The following is a 20,570-nucleotide window of genomic DNA, read 5'->3' as shown; positions in this document are numbered from 1 at the left end:
TTCAAGGGGTTTTTCACGTTGTCCACTCGCATATTTCGGAAGGGATTCGGGCTTGAATATGTATGGATGTATTTGTGAAGTTTCCATTTCAACTACAGAACAAGAAAAATAAGTGAAATCCTGCTACTATTGTTTGTTAACGTAGCTTACCGAGCTGCCTGAAGTCTGTTGAGGAGCAGCTTCGGGGAGCTAACCAATCAGAACAGAGTGAGCTCATCGGGAGAGGGGCCTTAAAAAGACAGGGGCTAAAACGGCCTGTTTCAGACAGAGGCTGAACTGAGGGACTACATTAAAGGTATAAGATAAATGAGGAGTTTTTTGAACATGCAAAGATATTCCAGCCCCAGAATATAAATGTGCATGTGCATGATATGTGCCCTTTAAGAGGTTTGAGAATGAAGTGAGCTGTAGTCATGAAATGTATCATTAAGTTTGACTGATAGAAACTTAGAAAGTTTTTTTCAACAAATTGCCCATATACAGAGCAGCACCAGCCTGTCAAAATTCATAGATCTCATGCGAGTACTCACTGTCAGCAGTTAGCCTTCTCTCTTCTTTCTAATTGCTTTTACTTTCCTTTCTGGGGTTTCATGGAATCATTTTCAGCAATCAAATCAAACCAATTTCTACTTGGTTGGAAAGGGGGGTGTCAGAGAAGCATAATAACAACTATTAACAATAACAATGATAATTAATAATAGCCGGAGACCTTCCACTATGCCATTATCCCTCGGACCCTGGAGTTTCCTCTAAGACAAGAGAGAAGAAGCCAAGTTAGAAACATGCATTTATGGTACATGGATGCATACTAATGGAGAGGAGGAGGAGGAGAGAGGAGCTCAGTGCATCATGGGAACTCGTCCGGCAGTCTAGGCCTATACCAGCATAACTAAGGGCTGGTCCAAAGCGAGCCTGGCTGGCCCCAACTATAAGCTTTATCAAAAAGGAAAGTTTTAAGCCTACTCTTAAACGTAAAGAGGGTGTCTGCCCCCCGGACCGAATCTGGAAGATGGTTCCACAGGAGACACATTCATTCTTCTTTTGGAGACTGTAGGAACCACAGGTAAGTCTGCATTCTGGGAGCGCAGTGTTCCAGTGGGGTAATAGGGTACTATGAGCTCTTTAAGATATGACGGTCCCTGACCATTAAGGTCTTTGTAGGTGAGGAGAAGGATTTTAAAAATTCTACTCTGGATTTTACAGGAAGCCAATGTAGCAAAGCTAAAATGGGAGAAATATGATCTCTATCTAAGCTTCCAGCACTTGGTATTCCCAGGCGATCTCCAATCCAAGTACTAACCAGGCCCGACCCTGCTTAGCTTTCGAGATCAGATGAGATCTTGCATGCTCAGGGTTGTATGGCTGTAAGGTATTAAGTGTATTTTCCTTGTATGTGTTCACATGTTTGGTCAATAAAGCTGATTCTGATAGAACACAAGGTTGTAGCCCTAACAGCAGACAGTGCTTCATATATGGATGTTGCTGCAAAGAAGCTACAAATTCTAAAACATGGATGCTTCACACACATCGTCACCCTGGCAGCACAGAACATCTAAACAATCAGCACAGTTTCAAGGTGAGCACCAAGATTAGTGTCACCAATTCAGTATCTGACCAAATGTGAAATATGGTCACAACAGAACAGTGGCCAAAACAGTGTTTTTGCGGAATATTATGATGTCACAGTGAAGCTGACCCTTGACCTTTTGGATATAAAATGTCATCACTTCATCATTTTATCCTATAAGACATTTATGTGAAACTTTGTCATAATTAGCACGTGTTTTGTGAGGTCACAGCGACCTTGATCTTTCTATTCTAATCAGTTCATCCTTGAGTCCAAGTGGATATTTGTGCCAAATTTGAAGAAATTTCCTCAAGGCGCTCCTGAGATATCACATTCATATGGACGTACATACGAATGTACAGGTGAATGGACAGAAAACCCGAAAACATAATGCTGTCGCCGGCACCGGAGCATAAAAAGGAAAGTATTTGCCAGGAAAGACAAAAAAAGACAAAATTGTTGCCAAAGAGGAACATAAATTTTTAAAGATTTCTCTGGTGTAATCTGGAACAAGTTGCTGCCAGCACAAACACACAGCAAGACAAATAAAGAAGTCAAAATAACAAATATCTGCAGGTCTTTCTCAAGGTCTAATTTCCTTTTGGAGAGCACTGGCCCAGGCTAGATTGACCCTAATCATGGTCATTGTAGCTATCATGGACCCCAGTTACTTAATCGAGGCCATTTTAGGACATTTCCCCCCCCAAATTTAAAAGACTTTACTTTTTCTTCTTTCAAAAACTTTTTTCATATGAGGCTCAGAGAGGCTTCACTAACTTAAACCCACTATGCTTTAGAGCTCAACAATAAAGTCCAGCACCACAGAACCACCTTCCACCAGACCTGCTCCCAGACGATACTCAATTCAATTTAAACAATGCAATATTTCCCAAACTCAACACTATCATCCTTACAGATGTTTTGAAAGCAGAAATTGTTGGACTCAAAGAGGCTACAAATGCTGCATTCACACATTTTAGACACACATCTGAAATTATCTCATAAGTTTTAATAGCAAAAAATCTGCATGGACTCAAACTGGTAATTCCAATTTGAAGGGCATTTATACAAAAATTACCTACATCTACAGTCAATGATATCATGGAGAAAGCTCAGGCATAACAATGGAAAGAAAATTAAATAATTGACTTACCTGGTATGTGAGGACATATCTCAATACTGCCAGATTGTGAGTGTGTGTCCATAAGAAAAAAACATTTTTATGCACCTATAACAAGCTCCGCACCCCGCGACAAGTCAATATCTTCCTCACCAACTTTGTAAAACCATTTCTCTATGGACTTCACTTTGTGTGTTTGGGTAATTGTCATGTTGAAACAGCAGAGTCTTCTGCAAACTGTTGCTGATTGTTGTTGATTTCGGGGCCTAGTAAAAACAGCTCTTCATCAAAAGCTCACAAAAGTATGTGGACAAATACTTTTGGTCATACAGTATATCAGAAATCTCTGTGGAAACTTTTTTTTTTTTTATCTTTGGGGTGTTTAAGAGGCTCAGTTTTTGTTAAGTTTGTGTGATGAACAGTGGTGGCCAAATTACACGGCCTACTTGTTGCTGAATAAAGTTATCACATTACTGCCTCACATTTAGGCAATAGCAGTATTGTTGCATTAGGATATATTATACAAAATAGAACTAGATTACATGGTGTTTTTGTTATTTTGTTCACCCTTAAAATGTGTTCCTCATATTTTCTTGTGCAGTTGCACCTGCAAAGACAAGAAAACAAGAGGGAAAGTATCCATGCAGGCACTGAATACCTATAGTTACACACACACACACATACATAGCCCACCACCACCCACCTCCCACCTCCCACACATACAGTGAATAAAAAAGAAAATCAGCCACTCGTCTACCTGAGCATGCCAGGGCACGAAATTACTTTTTCTTTTAGGGATGAAACTCAATGCGAAGCACATTGACAATGGCTGTCATCTTCTGTTGAATTAAAGTGATTTAAAATGACCCCCACCCCTGGTCACCCCCCCCCCCCCCCCCCCCCCGAGATAGAAACACCATTCCTTCATCACTTCTGTAAAAATCGCTAAAGACTTCATTGTGTTTCCATGACAATCAATGAACAGGGGTATCAGCTGTCTGTAATTTTGTCTCATGTATCCAGTCCATCTCTTTTGTGTATCTACATTCTTTTCAAAGGGATGTTAATGGGACTTGTAATTGTATGTTTGGCAGTTATCATAACAAGACCGCTCTCATTGTGTGCATTCATCTGTGAAGAGCAACGCAATTAGGTGCATTAAAAGCAAAAAAAAAAAAAAAAAAAGCTCTTGTGTTAATGATCTAAATGCATATCCCTAGAAGACAAATAATATTTGACATATTTGGGCAAAATTCCAAATTAGCAAAATTAGCCAAAAATCAGATAAAAGCGTACTGAAAGGGTTTGTAAGATTCGTATTATATTGAAAGAATGTGTTCTTTTCAGTGTTGATTGTAAAATTACTTTCACTTTCTGTCCTCTGCTCCAAAAATATTTTCACTTACATGCTGATTTCAAGTACTCACTACGCACTCAGTGAATTTTCATTTATTTCTTCCACCCAAAAATAATTTCTTTCAGAAAGACAGGAAGGTACTACTGTGTCTTTTTGTTCTTTCTTTCTGATGGGCCTCCCTCTCTATGATTGCACTCAATAATGGCTGGTTAGCGGGCAGGCTTCGGGCCCACAGTGGGTCAGTGATTATCACATCTCACGCTGGGTCTGCTGATGGAGAGAGAAACCCCTCCTCTCCCAACCCCCCTCACCTTGCTCGCCCTCAGCCTACCACCCCGCTCTGCCCGCCCCACCGTAATCCCAACTGCGGCTCCACACTGATTATCCCACGCTGAGTCACCGGCGGCGGGGACACCATCCCGTTGGCTGCGGCCTCGGCGTCAGGTGGAGAGGACAGCGTGAAGAATAGCTCTACCTGGTTACGTTTTTGTGCTCGTGTTGAGTGTTTTGAAGCGGGGGTGTGCTTCTGAAGCTCTGTCCCTGATTACACTCCGATATGGCTTCCATGTCGGGAAAGTAGTTTGGTTTGGCTTGCAGACACGGCTTCACATGGGAAAGAGAGAGACTGAAATAGAGATATGGTGTTCAGCAGATGCACCAATCAGAGAAAGGTTAAAGGAGATGTGCGTGATGTTTGTAGTGGGCACAAGGAGGCACAATTCAGAAAATGGCAAATTGGAGCCTAAAGTGGGCTCCACATGAAGTACGGCAAATTGTAGGCAGAACATTTTTTATCTAATTCAAGCACTGACTGCAAATAATGCCCTCAGCAGGAGCCTTTTTATGGCAATTCAAAGCATGAACCTACTCTTTATACAGTCAAATATTAGAGATATAATCAAATATGCGGGTGAAAATTAAAGCCTCATTACATTTCATTCCACAAAAAGTGAGAAACAAGTATTTAAATTATTAACTTGCTCTTATTAATAGCAGAATGATGGCTGGGAGTGTTTGCCCACAATTCACTCACTTCATTGCTTTTCTGCTTTTTTGAGCTGATGAATATTTTAGGGCATGAATAGGGTTTTAATTACACATAACAATCTAGTTTTTGGAGTGAAAGGCAAGTGAGGTAAATGGAAAATGTGCGTATGAACCAGAGACAAGGCTCAAAGTGCCCTACACAGCACTTACCTGTTAAGCCTTTGACATGCAATATCTTTGTGTCTGTTGTCAATGACATTAGTGTGCTCACTGTCTCAGTGGCTGTATACTCTCATTTCATAACATTGTATTGCAAATATAACAACATAGAAGCTCTACAGTTCCCTACTTACACCTAGTTAACCATCAATCCATCCCCCTACACATCCATTCCCCCTCTTTCATTCAGTGTAGTGCCTCCTCAGGTACCTCCTCAACATCATGAAAGGATGTTGATATTCTATTTTGTTCTTATTGTTAACAAATCCCATAAAAAGGGCCAAAATTAACAAGTGTTGTGTGTGTGTATCCAAAGCCTGATACAGCTTATTCCTCTGTGCCAGAGGGCTCTGTGGTTGTGTAAAATTAAAAACACATCATTGATATGTTTCTTCATTACGATGAACACAGCCATTGGAGTTTAATTTAAATAAATCCCTCATACATCGTCCTGTGCTGTAAATACTCACTAGCACACTACATGTGTATTATTCTGCAGCTGAAAATAGTACCAATGAGTGCGCAATTCTCTCCTGTTTGAATAATGTTTGCTAAAAGCTTCAGTGCCCAGCTGTTTCAGAAAATTACCTAGACTTTCTTAAAAATGAGTCTATTTATTTGTGAGACATTTTTAAAGATTTATGTTGTGGCGGGGTCCTTGCTAATGTTATTTCCAGTGAAGTTATTTATTCATCACAGATAATCTGTTAATGTTTTGTGGTCATTCAAGAAAGTATTTATAGTACTGAATGACTTCATTTGTACTTTGCACTTTCTCATCCTTATCTTTTTGTCCCCACTATGACCACAACAGAAATAAACCTCAAGGTTACATTGTGTCATAATTAAGTCTAAAATTCAGCCAGCATAAAACGACCTATAGTTACGTTTACGCCATCTAGCGGCAGGAGAAATGCACTCCAGAACGACCCATAGGACCGTAATATGCCACTTTCCAAAACTGTCACAAATCACGGTTTGACTTAAAATGATCACTTGGTGGTTTATACTGCCTTGTTGTCATGGCAACGCTAAACACCACAAGATTATGTTTAAAAAAAAAAAAGTCCTGACTTGCAGTTGGAAACATGACACTTGCGGTTGGAAGTGAACAGTGGTCTCCTGCAGCAAAGTCCCCATTTGCCATAATATAAATAAAAATAAATAATATAAATACATTTGCCATCTAACTATCTAGCCATCCACCCACACTGCCTCCTCCTAATAAGGCAAAATCATCTTATCAAGTCTTCTTATATTGATGTCATCTGAACTGCGTTCTCTCATCACTCGCTGCTAGATGGCGCTAACGTAACTATAGGTCGTTTTTGACGGCCTGAATTTTAGATCTATACTATTGTTTTTCTTGTGAGGATGGGCTGTGTTTTTCTATTTAAATTGAGGCAATACCAAACTGTCCACACTATTAAAGATGCAGAAAGCAACATCACACTTTGCAAGAATAACTAGAGACAGTGTGCTCACTCTGCCTCTTAGGAGACAATTCTTACAGTGCTCTCAAGTTTCTCTTCCTGTGGGGTAAGAAGAGTAAATGCGAGAATTTAATTTGGGCAAATAAATCTGCAACCTTTGGCTGACAAAATGCCTGTCCCTAAATACAGCTCTTATCTAGTGCAGCTGAAGAGAAAAGGACAAAAGAAAAAACAAAATAAAGTGAGTTAATTCAGTCAGCCAGACCCACAGGCTGCGGGCTTCTCCCTGTGGCTGTGACACCAGTATTAGGCAGACAGAGTGGAGGCTTGCCGCCCCACTGGGCCCATATGACAGGGCTCTAACTCCTCTATCCCATTCCAGGCAGGCCCTACTGTTAGGCAGCCTAATTGAATCCCAGCACTGAGAGCACAAGGCCCTATACATTAGAGTTTTGTCAGCAAGGCCTGGGATAGTGGCTGAGCTGCTTCACTGCTTCATAATAGGGCTGTTACCTATACCGGCCACATACAGTATAGATGTGTGTGCATGCATGTGTGGAAGTGCACGTTTGTTCGCACACAAGCATGAAAAAGACTTATGAATGCCCACACATGAGCTTCAGTGAAAAATATGCTTACACATGGACACACACACACACACACACACACCATTTTCATCTCCTTTTATTCCATCTTCAACAGTCATTTTTTCTCTCTCCATCCACTCTATTCCATCTCGTCTCTATTTCACCTTATTGCTCCCTCTCACTGCGTGGATCCACGCTGTTCTTTGCCACACGCACACACACACACACACGCAGAGCAAGGCATAGTTTTGATTCTGCTGAAAGGGTTACGTCTTATTTTCTTCTCTATTACACTTTTCAAAGGCAGGTCCAATCATTGTTGCTTAGGCGCAGACGCCTGCGGGTGATTTCACTTCAAAACCCGTGGAAGTGGCATTTTCCAGACTCGCACCGAGGGGTCTGAGGGGTATTTTAGAGTGCAGAGGCATGTATTTAAATTAGACATGGCTTTTAATTATTTTGTCGCAGTGTAATTTCCTTGCTGAGGGCAGTCAATTCCTTGCTGAGGTTGCATTTCCATAATTCCCCAGCATCTCCAAGACGGCACAGTTTCAAAGTCCTCCGATGATTCGTCGCATATATTAATTGAAACTGAAATGTCAGCTTTAAAAGGTCCCACCTGTGTTCCCTTGAGATGTAAACCACAGCATCCCCCTATTCATATTAACTGTAAATCCAAATAACGTTAAATCATAAACATCCAATAAACATAAAAGCAGGTGAAAACCAAGCTGGATTTGAGGAAATCTTGCCAAGACTGGTGAACCATCAAGATGTAAAGAGGTCAGCCAGTGGTTAAGTAATGCGCAGTGACTTTACTATTGTGTTCTCTTCAAGGAGGTGTAGCCTAGAGGTATTTCCTACCTCCTGTCCTCTGGGGGCTAAAGAGAAGCATGTGTTCATTGTAGGAATCTGAATAGGGAAGGTAGAAGCCCCAGGGTCCTCCTTAATCCTCCTCCATTGATTTCAGATGCTCTTCTACTTATCTCTCCTCCCCAGTTAAGGAAAAGACATTATTAGCCATGCTCACAAGCAATGACTCCAAATTAAGACAGCTTCAAAAATAAATAAATAAATGGAAGCCGGTCAGAAAAAGTCGATGGTGCTCGGTGAGTTTCTCAAGTGAAGGTTGGTGGCTTACACGATTTTACAGGAAAAGGAGAAAAAATCTTGACATAACATGAGGACTACCATTGGTCCTGAGCATGAGCAATTTAAGGCAGTTAAAGTTCCTGGCTGGTTAAATCAAGCACCCCCCTCCAGTGGCTCAAATGTAGGACATCCATTTTCAGAGCCATATATTTTTTGGCCCAGTTTGAGCCTTTACCTCATCATTTTCTGTGAATCACAGGCCCGGCCAAGCGTGCTGGCAGTAAACTACACCTTTAAAATGGAGGAGAAAGAGCCAGCGAGATGTTGGCTAATGGGGCATGTGCATAAGTAGAAGGTAAAAATGACAACAAAGAAAGGCGCTGACTTTCAGTTGCAAGACATCTTTTGAAAAAGAAATGGAATAGATTTAATAATAACATGCTGGAAGATGTTCACTAAACAATTTCTGGACTGAAAGATATATTTTCCTCTACCGATACAAAGCTTAAATTAGACCTATATAAGTATATAGTATATAAGTATACACTTACATTTCTGAATGCATTTTGCTTCATACTAGAGCTGCTGATTCTGTCTCTTCTGTCTCAATGGATTCAATTCATTGTAAAAAAAAAAAGGCTCAAAGATCAGACTTGCTGAGGGCTGGAACTGTAGGAACTAATTAACTAACTGAGGAATATGTTGACAAAAGAGGTTCAGGGAAGATGAGCACAGTGAAAAAAAGTTAATTACAGTGCTTCCTCAGAAAACAAATACCACAATGCATATATGAACTATTGATTGTTCCAGACTTTTTTTGAGTCGTGACCCCTCGTTACTGGTTGTATACAAAGACTGATTTTTTATCCTTCTGTTACATGAATACTTTTCAGAAAAATAAAATTACATTTAAAAATTAAATTACTATCCAAACTCATTTTCTGCAAATGCTATTTAATTATACAATGATCTTTTTAAAGATGACAAGGATCATGCTGTCCACTTGAAAACAACTTCATAAACTGCCTTAAAGTTGTATAAAAAGATTAATTTCAGTTCCTCTTTGGTTTCAGTAAGACAAAAGTGGCGAGCCTTACTGAGCAACTATGTTTGAATAATATTAACTAAACATCTATCAATAGCATACACAGTATGCTCTTCTGTCTGTGTTGTACCTTCTGGACCTGATCTGGTCTTGAATTTTGTGTGATTTTAACAGTAAGACTCAAGCATCAAACAGCAGACTTAAACAGAGTCAGTGTGAACAGTTTCCACTCACTCATCATTCTGCTGACAAAAGGGAATATCTGCTAATGCCTTTCCCCTCCACAGTCTACCAATCTATTGCAGAGTGTATAGGGATGTGTGTTGAAACAGATCAATTTGGCTGAGAGATTTCACCTTCTGATTGGATCCAATAGACTGCACAGACTTTGAGCTGCATTTTAATGCGAGTCCGTTTTGACTGTCGTCAGTTGTGCTCTCACTGTGGTAGCTTGGTTCATGAGCAGAAGGTAATCAACCAAATAATGGATTTCCTAAGGCAAAGAGAGACTTTAAGAGATCTGTATGTTTTAAGTCTAGCTATAGTCTGCCTTTTTTCCACATGATATCCCTGCTGCATTCACTAACTCCTAACCCAGAATCAACCTTTTACAAAGATTTAAGAAGATGATAAGAACTAAAAAAAGAAAGAAAGAAAAAGAGAAGAAATCTGTGTGAAATAGCATCAATGCAGCAACAGTAACAGGATATGAAAGTCATAAATATAAACATGACAGAATACACCTGAATGAGGCTATGTAAATATACTTTGAAAAGCTCAAGAGATGTTTAAGAAAGAATATTTGGTAAATAAATGGTTTAAAAATACATCTGTATGCTGGAAATCTGCAAAAATCCTTACCGTTTTTACAGACATCTTTTGTTGACTGAGTAATATGACTAGAGGAGGTGATGTAAAAGTTTTTTTCAGTAGGTGGATACAAGTTAAATCACCATTAATAATGCCATTTTATTAATGGTTATAGAGAGTAGCTAAATTAATTTCCATGAAAATGATTTTTGATTCTTGGATGAATTCCAACGCCTACAGATGAGATGTTTGATTAACTTAATGGAATAATGCAGCACTACTGGCTTGTATGGGAGCCCATTAATGTCAGGAAAAGGAAAAAAAGATATTAAGTAAACATTTAAAGGGGCACTCCAACAATTTGGTATTGTACTTTTGTTAAGTTGGGGGACTCTACATTACACGCTACATTTCCTATAATCAACCCTGTCTCCTAATGTGTTATTCTAGAAACATAATGCTGGCTGAATTACATTTTCTCTCAACATAATGAAAAAATATTGTTAATTAACATATTTGGCAAGTTGAAAAAATGTTTAGAGACAACATACCTAATTGTTTTTTTCTTTCCATCAAAATATCTGATCTTGCAGTACAATCATCTTATAGAATTATCACCATTCTGACAATGTCAACAAAAAATTAACATGTATAAGCTTCGTAAATGTAGAATTTATGGCAGAGCTGTTGTATTGGATTGCATTAGATTGCACAAGTGTTCCTAATGAAGTGGCTGGTGAGTGTATGTATTGCATAATGCAAGACTCTAGCCTACACGGCAATTTATACAAGCTATGTTATTCTTTTCATTTTGTCCAGGTACTGTAATGCCAACCTTCAATATGGAAGATACAATTTTTTTACTCTATTTTTTGCTTTCCTCCATTATTTTTTTCACTGACTTCCCTGCATGGCCACCAGCCTCACTGTGATAGCCACAATCAAGCTCCCTAATAGAAATTCCAACAACAAATGGTCCAGACCCCCCGAATACCCCAAAGATAAGTGAAAAGAGAAGAAGATAGAGACAGAGAAAGTCAGTGAAAGTCAGTTGTAGAGAGAGAACTGGTGTCTCGGCAGGCTCCCACAGGAGGATATGAGGAAGGTGAAGAGCCACTCTGATCATGTTTAATTCCCTTTTTTATTGGCGCTGCCACTGAAGGAAGCCATTGTCACACACAGGCTGAGAATCATCACATGGGAAGAGAAAGGCTGTGCACACAACAGACAGGTTCAGTAAATGAGAAACACTACAAGACAGGCTCGGCAGCAATCTCCTCCTCCCTCAGTTCTTCACTGTTTACTACTACTACTTGTAAAGCAGTTTAAATGAGAAAACTGACAAAACTTTTGACATTCACATTGTACTGAGGTGGACCAAGTTTGGTATTGATTCAACTTGATGACTGTTTTTGCAGACACAGTTCTAGCATGAGGAACTTGAGAGATTTTAGATCTTTTTTCATGGCAGACAATTCGTCATGATAATTAATAACATTAATAATGACTGTATTTCATTTTGGTAAGACAATTCCAGGGCATAAGCATTGTGCGTTCTGGCTCACTGTGATGGCTTAATTTATGAAACTGAGCCATCGTTGACAAAATTAGTTACACCTGTGTTTTTCCTGCTACGAAAGCTGTGAAAAATCGTAGGTACACCATTTTCCAAAGCATAGAGTTCTGTTTGAAACCAAACAGCAACTACCTCGGTTTCAAAGCCATATATTATAGTATTGTATATGTGATGGTCACTGTTCCTCTTGTTGTTTTCATACTTACAAATCAATGTCACCTAAAGGTCCATTTCTTTAATCTGACGCGCCAGATGGTTTGTTACACAAAACCATCTGAGAAGTCGTCCTTGGAAACTTTTTGGAAAAGGGCAGGCACTTTCAAAAAAATACTTGGCAGGTGATTGGATGAACCATCTGTCTAACTGTCTATCACTGTCTTACCTTGGGAACAGCTGGATTCGAGAGATCACAAGATCATGCGAGAATCCTCATAGGATGCTGACTGGTCTGAACCACCAGTGAATAGATTATGTGTGATCTAATGATCTTGTGAATCTGGCTGCCTCACAAGGTAACCACTACTGTGCAGTTCTGAAATATCTTTAAATTTTTCCAGTTGTCATGGAAATGTTGATGCTCAAATCTCATTTCCTGGGTCAAAAATCAACCTTGAAACTTAACTTTTGAGCCAAATGTGAATGATAAATCCTTTAAGTGCTCAGCAAAAATGAAAATTTGAACACATACATTTCAATGAACAGTCAATCTTTTTGTAAACTTTTGTTTCCAAGGCCAAGAATGAACTTATTTTGTGTTTTTGGCAGATGTTATATTTTTCAGTCATGTTCCAGCTCAAACAACTGATACAATATACCAGCAAGAACAAACAGTATGCGCTTCAACAATGTGGGGGTTTACTGAGTAAGACGTCTGTATTGTTTTGTAAACACAGTAAACATTACACCTTCCTCTCTTTTTCCCACACACTGTGGCTCTCTCTCCCTCCTCACCAGTCTGGTCACGACGTCTCCCCCCTCTCCACCCTCCCTCTCATCCCGCCTTGGGCTCACATTTTGTATTCATTACCATTAAAGAGTCCCTGGCTTGTCTCGCCATTAGGCCGCATTACTCCGCTCTGCGCTTTCTGACATTGGTCACGCTCTGATCGGTAATCTGGTCAGAACTGATGCACGATTTCCTTGCGGGTGCTCTCCTCAAGTTGGCTTGTGAGAGGTACACAGACACACTCATAAACCACACACACATAGATTACATTCAAGTTGACATCTATGCTTCATAAAGGTATGTCCGGAACCAATGGCTACTGCTTCTGATGACTTGCCCACCGTGGCTGAGACCAATCGGAGCAGAGCACATTTGCTCCCAATTCTGAGGTTGGGAGATTAGGGAAGAAGGCATTGGGCAATGTAGTGACAGATATAGAAGTGCTGTGCTGCACTTATGATGAAGAGGAGGTAAGAGGGAAGAGTACAAACAAACAACACATGTAAGTTTGATCGAACCATGATCTCTGATGTCATTAAAGAAGAAACAATAAGTAAGAAACTTTTGAGGCCATATAGTTTTTAAGAAAAAAGTGGCATAAAAAGTGCACTACACGATGCTCAGAAATATATCTGCAGTAGTTCATGTTTACTATATTAATAATAAATGCGACTGTCCGAATACATTTCGCCACAGGCTACATCATGTTTACCTTGAAGCAAGGTGAAACATGTCATTCGGACAGTTGCACATGTTATTTAATACACATGAACCCCTGCAGCATACTGATATGAACCTCTAGGTGTGCAATGACTCACTTTTGATTTATCTTCCTGTGATTTCTCAGCACCTAGGAAGATACTCATATGAATACTGTGTACAAAGCAATTATACTTTGTTAAAGTCACAACATATCAAAGTAACAGAGAGCAACAAAGAGGAAAGAAATGTGAACTACACGTGCTGTTTCTCACAAATTGGTACAAAAACAGTATATACATTTTTCCTAGTTATTAACCCCTTCTTTCTGTGTTCAGAATAAAGTCAGATTGTCAACCTACAAGAAAACACCCACCCATCAACCAGCACTGATCAATAATATGAATCCATTTTACTTACAGATCCAAGTATATCTAGTTTTGATGTGAAACCTTTGATTCATTTCTTGGGCTATTAAAGCGGTAAAAGCTGCGATTACAGAATCAGAGAACAAACTTGAAACAGAGCCAGAATCAATATCATCTTTCTTACACTATTCTGTTAAAATATGGCATGTTTGCTGATATTTTAAGTGCTGTACACCAAATATCAAAATGCCCCCAAAAACACAGAAATGCATTTAACATACACTAATCTTCTCACAGCTCAATCAAGAAACTTCCTCTGCCAACTTATTCATTGTTCAATAATGGCATTATCTCTTTCATCATCCCATTACAGTATATGCAACTAGATGTTGCGCACCAATTCATTACGAGGGCTATGAGCTGACATTTCCCCTCCAGAATGGATCATTTATTTGGAGCACCTTGATGGCAGCAGCAGCCGTTAAAACTGGCGAGCCAATTCACAGACAGGGAGCAAGTTATTGTGACAGCCAGCCGCCTAATTGTTCATTTGAGGTAATCACCCGACAAGTCAGAGCAATTTCGAGCACAATGCCAGAGACTAATGGAGGCGGATGTGCTCGCTTGATGAGATCAGAAGCACGGGGCCGCCTGCCTGCTGAGTGCCAGGGGCCCCTGAGAGGGCATCTTCCTTGATTCTCAGGGAATTATCTGCATCTCTATGGCATGACTGAATACTCACTAGGGGGGTATTAGCAGGAAAGCAAAGGATAACGATAACATAACTTTATATGTGTCATCAAAACTGCACCAAATGACAAAGAGATACAAGGAGAGAGAAGCATATCGTTCTTTTATTTCAGAGCAGCATAATGTAAGTTGCTGCCCAATTGGTGTTGAGAATTTATTTTCACACCCCAATCAAGATGCTTGGCGGAGCTGCCAGCATGAGATGCATAGCTACCTCTTAGCATGCAGGAAGACACCCCTGCCACTGCTCTGTGTGTGTACGTATGTGTGTGTGCGTTTGGTGCATGTGATGGATGACCGTGCAGTGCTGGGGCGTTCTCGGTTTAATTGTGATGTCAGTGCATGTCTGTGGCAACCCCGGCGGTGAGCAGTGACAGACAGGAGTGTGTATATGTGTGTCCATGTGTATGTGTGTGTGTGTGTGTGTGTGTGTGTGTGTGTCTTTGTCTGCAGTGTATATGGGAGGAGACCACAGAGGAACTCTGACATGATGTGCTGGGGATTTTCAGCCTGTCCCAGGACTCTCACGCGGACTCTCAGGAGACGAGTTGGTGGAGTTTGTTGAAGCTACCAGGCTGATCGGGGAGTGGACGAGTCAGACAAGTGTCAAGATTCTTCGACAATTCTGTGGAAGTGTCAAGACGGGGTGAAGGATGGAAAAAAGACAGTGATGCTGCCTCCTTGGACCATGTTTATATGTCTTCCAGCACCTGGAAAAACAAATTAATTTCATATCTTCTTGCTTATTCCATCTTTATCCTCAAGACCTCTTCAGTAAACAGTCATCCTAAATATTTGAGGTACTATTTTTTGAGTTTGGATCTGATTGATGGGCATGCCAAGCCTCCACATGCTTAACATTTTGTATTATCACTAATATTACTGCTGCTTTCCCCCCCAAATAGCTAAAATGACACATCTCCTGGATGCATAATTTGGATTATGAGTCATACACGGAGACTGGAGACCACTCGCAGTGTTTCAGGACGGTCAGAGGGTGGTGCTGTTGGACCTGAACTATCAAATCACCCCTCTGTTCACACAAATTGATAATGCATGTTGCATTAAATTCAGACAGGACAGATTTAACTGTGAGTCAAACAGAAGAGTGTAGGGAAATCATTATTTACTCTGAGGCTTACTAGGAATGAAACATTGTATAATTCAAGAAAATATTCTATATTTTATTTTTATATTTTGGCACGACGTATTTGACTAATTTAGCCTGAACCAATGGGATTATGTAAGGTGAGGCTGTAACTACCTGTTACATTTGATAGATTTATTGTGTGTATGCTAGATTTATTTGCTCAGCTAGTCGAAAACTCAACTTTCCAGATTTTTGGACATTTTCTGATAACATTTTGCAGTAGTTACAGGAATACAAGGGACTCTCAAGGTCTCTTATTTCGCAGTTGCAGCTAAAATCAGTTCAAATAAAGTGGCCAACTTACACTACCATATTCTATCATGTGCATCTCCTCCCTTCTTGCTATTCTGCTCAGGTTTGGAAATCCAGGAATCATGTTGTTTGTAAGAGAGTGAGAGTCAGTCAGTCTGTCTCAGGAGCCAGAGTTTGAGTGAACATAGTGTGGAGTTCTTCAGGGGGAATATGTAATAAGGAACATAGCTGCAGCTTCTCCTCCTTTCCAGGGACAAAGTTGGTCTAGACACACGGATAAACAGGCAGACTGAATGGACTGAAATAGAACCGACCAACTGTGCTCATCTCGTGCCAATTTAAGATGATAAACATGGAGACGGCAGACGAGACCAGATGTGTAGGAGAAAACTATCTTTGATTCTTGCCAGACAGCAAATGGAATCATCACGTCTTTCATGTAAAAGTGTGGAAACAGAACATAAGACAAAATATTACAGTTGAGTATCCTCGCTGTTATTTTAGTTTAAAAAATGAAGCCACAGTGTAGAAAACAGAGTCCTGGAATTTGTTCAAACGGCGTCTCTGATTTTCTACAAGAACTACATATTCATTGACCTGCAGATTTTCTGTTATCAACGGTCTCTCATAGAGCTACTGAGAGGTCATTTCACAGCCAGCCCAGAAAAACAACAACAACAACAACAACAACAGTATAGACCAAAAAGTCAGTCACCAAAAACGACCTATTGTGCGTTTGAGTGACAGATGCCATCTAGTGGCCGTAGTAATTCTGACCCCGAGAATTGATAGTTCAGGTGACGTCTATATAAGGTGACAAATGTCCATATTAGGAGGTGGTGGTTTGGGTGGATGGTTAGATAGATAGATGGCCAAAAATGGACTTAGCTGCAAGAGGCCACTGTTCGCTTCCAGTCTCCAACCACAAGTTGGGACAGTTTTTTAAAAACCATAGCTGCCAATGTCGTGGTGTTTACTGTTGCCATGACGATGAAGGTTGCCTCATTCTAAGGAGTAGTAACTTTGACCCACACCACATTTCATGTGATCATTTTAACCCAAACCATGATCTTTCCCTAACCCTAACCAAGTGGTTTTTGTGCCTAAACCTGACCAGACCTCAACCACAGCGTTGTCACACCATAAAACATCATTATTTTTTAACAGTAATGTAATGGTTTTGGAAAGAAAATGTTCCCATGGGTCGTTCTGGAGAGCACGGTACAATCGAGCTATGTGGTTTAATTATGAGGATGTATTCAAAACACAAAAACCTTACTACTGATGATGCAGCTGCGCTCTCGCAGAAGTGTCTGTTTCTGTTTCATTCCAATTCAAAGTCTTGAATGGGAGATTGCTCCAAAAGGCCAATGGACTGTAATGCGATTTGTATAAAAAAGCCAGACATAAGAGGCTGAGATGTGGCCAGCAATGAGGTTAGTGCATGCTGGCAAAGGTTATTCTACTGTGAATTGGTTGCTTCAATCCATTTATCGCCACAACAATCCAGATGCTGTGACAGAGTGAGGTGTTTGAAAATCCCTCGTGAAGGACTGTGTCATGTGTCTTCTGTATGGATTTGTTTGGTGTGTAGCGACAAAGAGTGTTTACACACAGTTGGTTTTGCTCAAGGTACTTTCATTTCCCGAATCAATGACTCGTTTTTGGGGATCTTCACCGTGAGGCTAAGTGATAATCGTTCACTTGTGTGGGGGGGGGGGTTTGCACTTGCAGTAACAACTCGTTTGACAAACTGAACTCCTTGAAAAAGGGAATGACACGGGAAATGTTGGACCTGAGTCTGACCAGCGAATCCCTGTGTTTCAGACCTCCTTATTGCCAGCCTGATCCTGCTAATGAATTCTGCCTCACAGTGTCTGTGCCCAGAGTGGCAGCATGGCACTGGTCACTGAGTGGGCTCAGAGGACAGTGAGGGTGTGAGATGCCATCTGTTGTGCCTCTGCGCTCTCCATTTCCCTTTGCTCAAACTCAACTGGAGAGGAAAAACCACTCTGCGCTCTCCATTTCCCTTTGCTCAATCTCAACTGGAGAGGAAAAAACAGTCTGCGCTCTCCATTTCTCTTTGCTCAAAGTCATCTGGGAAGGAAAAACCACAGAGAAAGATCCTGTCAGGGTACTTAAGACAATGGTTAAGACCTCCTCTGCTTTTTGGAGTTTCACAAGAACAAGAAAGGAGCAGGGAAAAAAAAACTTTTAGCACGAATTACAGCTGTCACTCCCACTACGCTTCTTTTTGTGCAGGATCAATATAAGCTGTGGCCATCCAGTGATTTGTAATAATTGCAGAGACTGCTGGCGATTTTAATTTTGATTCAGTCTGTCATTTGTAAGGCCTCCAGCACAAATTACCTGTTTGTGCATTCTTGTGAAGACAAAGGTCTCCCTAAAATATTAATCCTGTGAGAATCAAGCTGTATTTGTTTTGATAATTCCTTTTTTTAATCTCGTAAACAAGCAATTTTCATATTCCTTCGATCATGACAAATATAAATCATAATGACATTTTTAAAGTAATATTTTGAATGTGTTTTTGATGAAAACATCGACTTTTCCTTCTAAATCAGCTCTTCTAACTCTAAAGTCTAAAGGATATACAAATTGCTGGTGATTTTAGTAAAACTCATCAATATCTATCAGGGTATTTTACAAAATTAATGTGCAAGGAGGTAATTTATCAGTACCATGACCAACATGAACACTGAGTCCACACGGAATCAGAGAGCTGCTGCAGCAAGCTAGGTTTAAGGTTATGGTTAGATATCTCAATATCTTGCAAATGTACTTTTACGTGTCATGTGTTAGATCTTAAAGCTGATATTTAAACTTTTTTAATTATTAAATTCTTAATATGATGATCAGAAGTGTAGTAAAAACACACACAAACTGAAACTTTTCCCTGTGTTTGGAGACTTCCTCAACAATGCTCTTGAGAAACACTAATCACTTTGTCATGGTTTGTTGGGCTGCACCTGTCCTGGCTGACTATGCCAATAAAGTCCATTCAAAACAGAGCCAGCACACTTGAGGCGAACCATTTCACACCACATTTGCTTTTTAACACACTAAAATCGAGCACAAGTCCAGTACTATCACTCGTTGGCAAGTTTTTCATTGGCTTCTATATTAAATATATAAAAATCTAAAATAAATGTCTTCCACTGAACCATCCATCTCTGCAACAGACCTACCATCAGATTTCCGCTTTAAAATCCTCTTTTTCCTTTTAGCAAGGATACATGTCAACCAACAAGATAACTCCTTGAAGAGTTCATTTGCAAAAACAGATAAAAACGATTCTTAAAATGAACAAACACCTATTTGATTGAAAAAATTTGAAAAAAAAACCCAACATGATTTAGGATAATAAATGCATTTATTATCCTAAATCATGTTTTTTGTGTGTGCATTCTAGGGAGTATCAATCAAACAGGTGTTAGTTTGTTCACCACTATCATATTTAGTTTGTTTAGTTGGTTTGAGAGATGTCTCAAAACAAGTGACTCAAGCTTGAACTAAAGCATATGAGTCTGTTGGTGTTGTACTGCATGACTCAAAGAAAAAAGAAACTGACAACAAATCCATCTCGATCCAGTAAAAAAAATCACATATTCTGCCATTTTATAGCCTGACAGTCATTTTGTTGTGCAGGCATGAGTCCGGCTGTTTTCAGGCAGGTTCTGTATCTTACCCAATTACTATAAAACTCCAGAAAAGAGAGGGGAGCATTTAGCATTCCTCAATAAAACTAGTAGAGTGCCTGAGGATACATACAAGAAAATAGGTCTTATCCTTCATCATTAAACTCTAATCATACAACTATTAACTCTACTCACTGGGTTTAAATTCGTGTTTGCACACAAAGTACAAGCTCCTATGAAATGAGAAAACAAACAGACCAAATCAACTCTTATCTTTCCCTTTACTGTCATTTTTCTCGCCATCTAACATTCTCTTACTGAATGTTTCTCACTCACAAGGAAAATACGCCAATATCTTTGTGTGAAATCTGATCTTTGTTACTCATTTATCTGCAGGTTTGCATCGCACAAAACAGACAAGCATTTCCGCCTCCCAACGTCTCTCCGGTTTTGCTGGGGAACTGAAGCTTATTGTGTCCAATGTAGCAATCCAATTATGAAGCAGGGCTGTGGTACAAGGTTGCCATGACAGAATCAATGAAAACAATATAGGAGGGTCCCCATTTTATAAATGTGTTACTGGGAAAAGGCCTTACTTTGGAGGAAAATGTCAGCATTCCAGAGCAAGTCAACACCAATGCTCTGTGAGGGGTTTCAAAATGAAGCTCAAGCTAACAACTAAATGGTTTACAGAGGAGTTAAGAAGAAGCAAGTAAAATAAGGCAAACTGCCAAAAAAGAGTTCATGCTGCACGGACGTTTTGTAACGAATGCAGCGTGTCATATATCTTTACAAAATACCATCTTAATTTAGCAAATTGGCTCCATAATGCAGAAGAAATCCGCAGTCAAGCATCATTTTTACGGCGATCACAGTAATCACCATCATTCACGTTGTAATTAAATCTTGCAAAGATTTTGGCAACATATGCTATAGCAAATATATGCATTGGA

At 39.9% G+C, this 20,570-nt stretch overlaps 1 protein-coding gene and 1 pseudogene across 1 annotated transcript in view; both read right to left on the bottom strand.

Annotated features, from left to right (window-relative positions):
* lancl1 (LanC antibiotic synthetase component C-like 1 (bacterial)) overlaps window positions 1–20,570 on the bottom strand; it is a 54,316-nt gene that overhangs the window by 30,070 nt on the left and 3,676 nt on the right. The window lies entirely within an intron of this gene.
* Window positions 1,252–1,370, bottom strand: LOC121892934 (annotated as a pseudogene).

Source organism: Thunnus maccoyii, chromosome 24 (genome assembly GCF_910596095.1).
Source record: "Thunnus maccoyii chromosome 24, fThuMac1.1, whole genome shotgun sequence".
Taxonomy (NCBI): domain Eukaryota; kingdom Metazoa; phylum Chordata; class Actinopteri; order Scombriformes; family Scombridae; genus Thunnus; species Thunnus maccoyii.
Note: the sequence above shows the minus strand (reverse complement) of the source record. Positions and strands in the feature narration are given on the sequence as shown.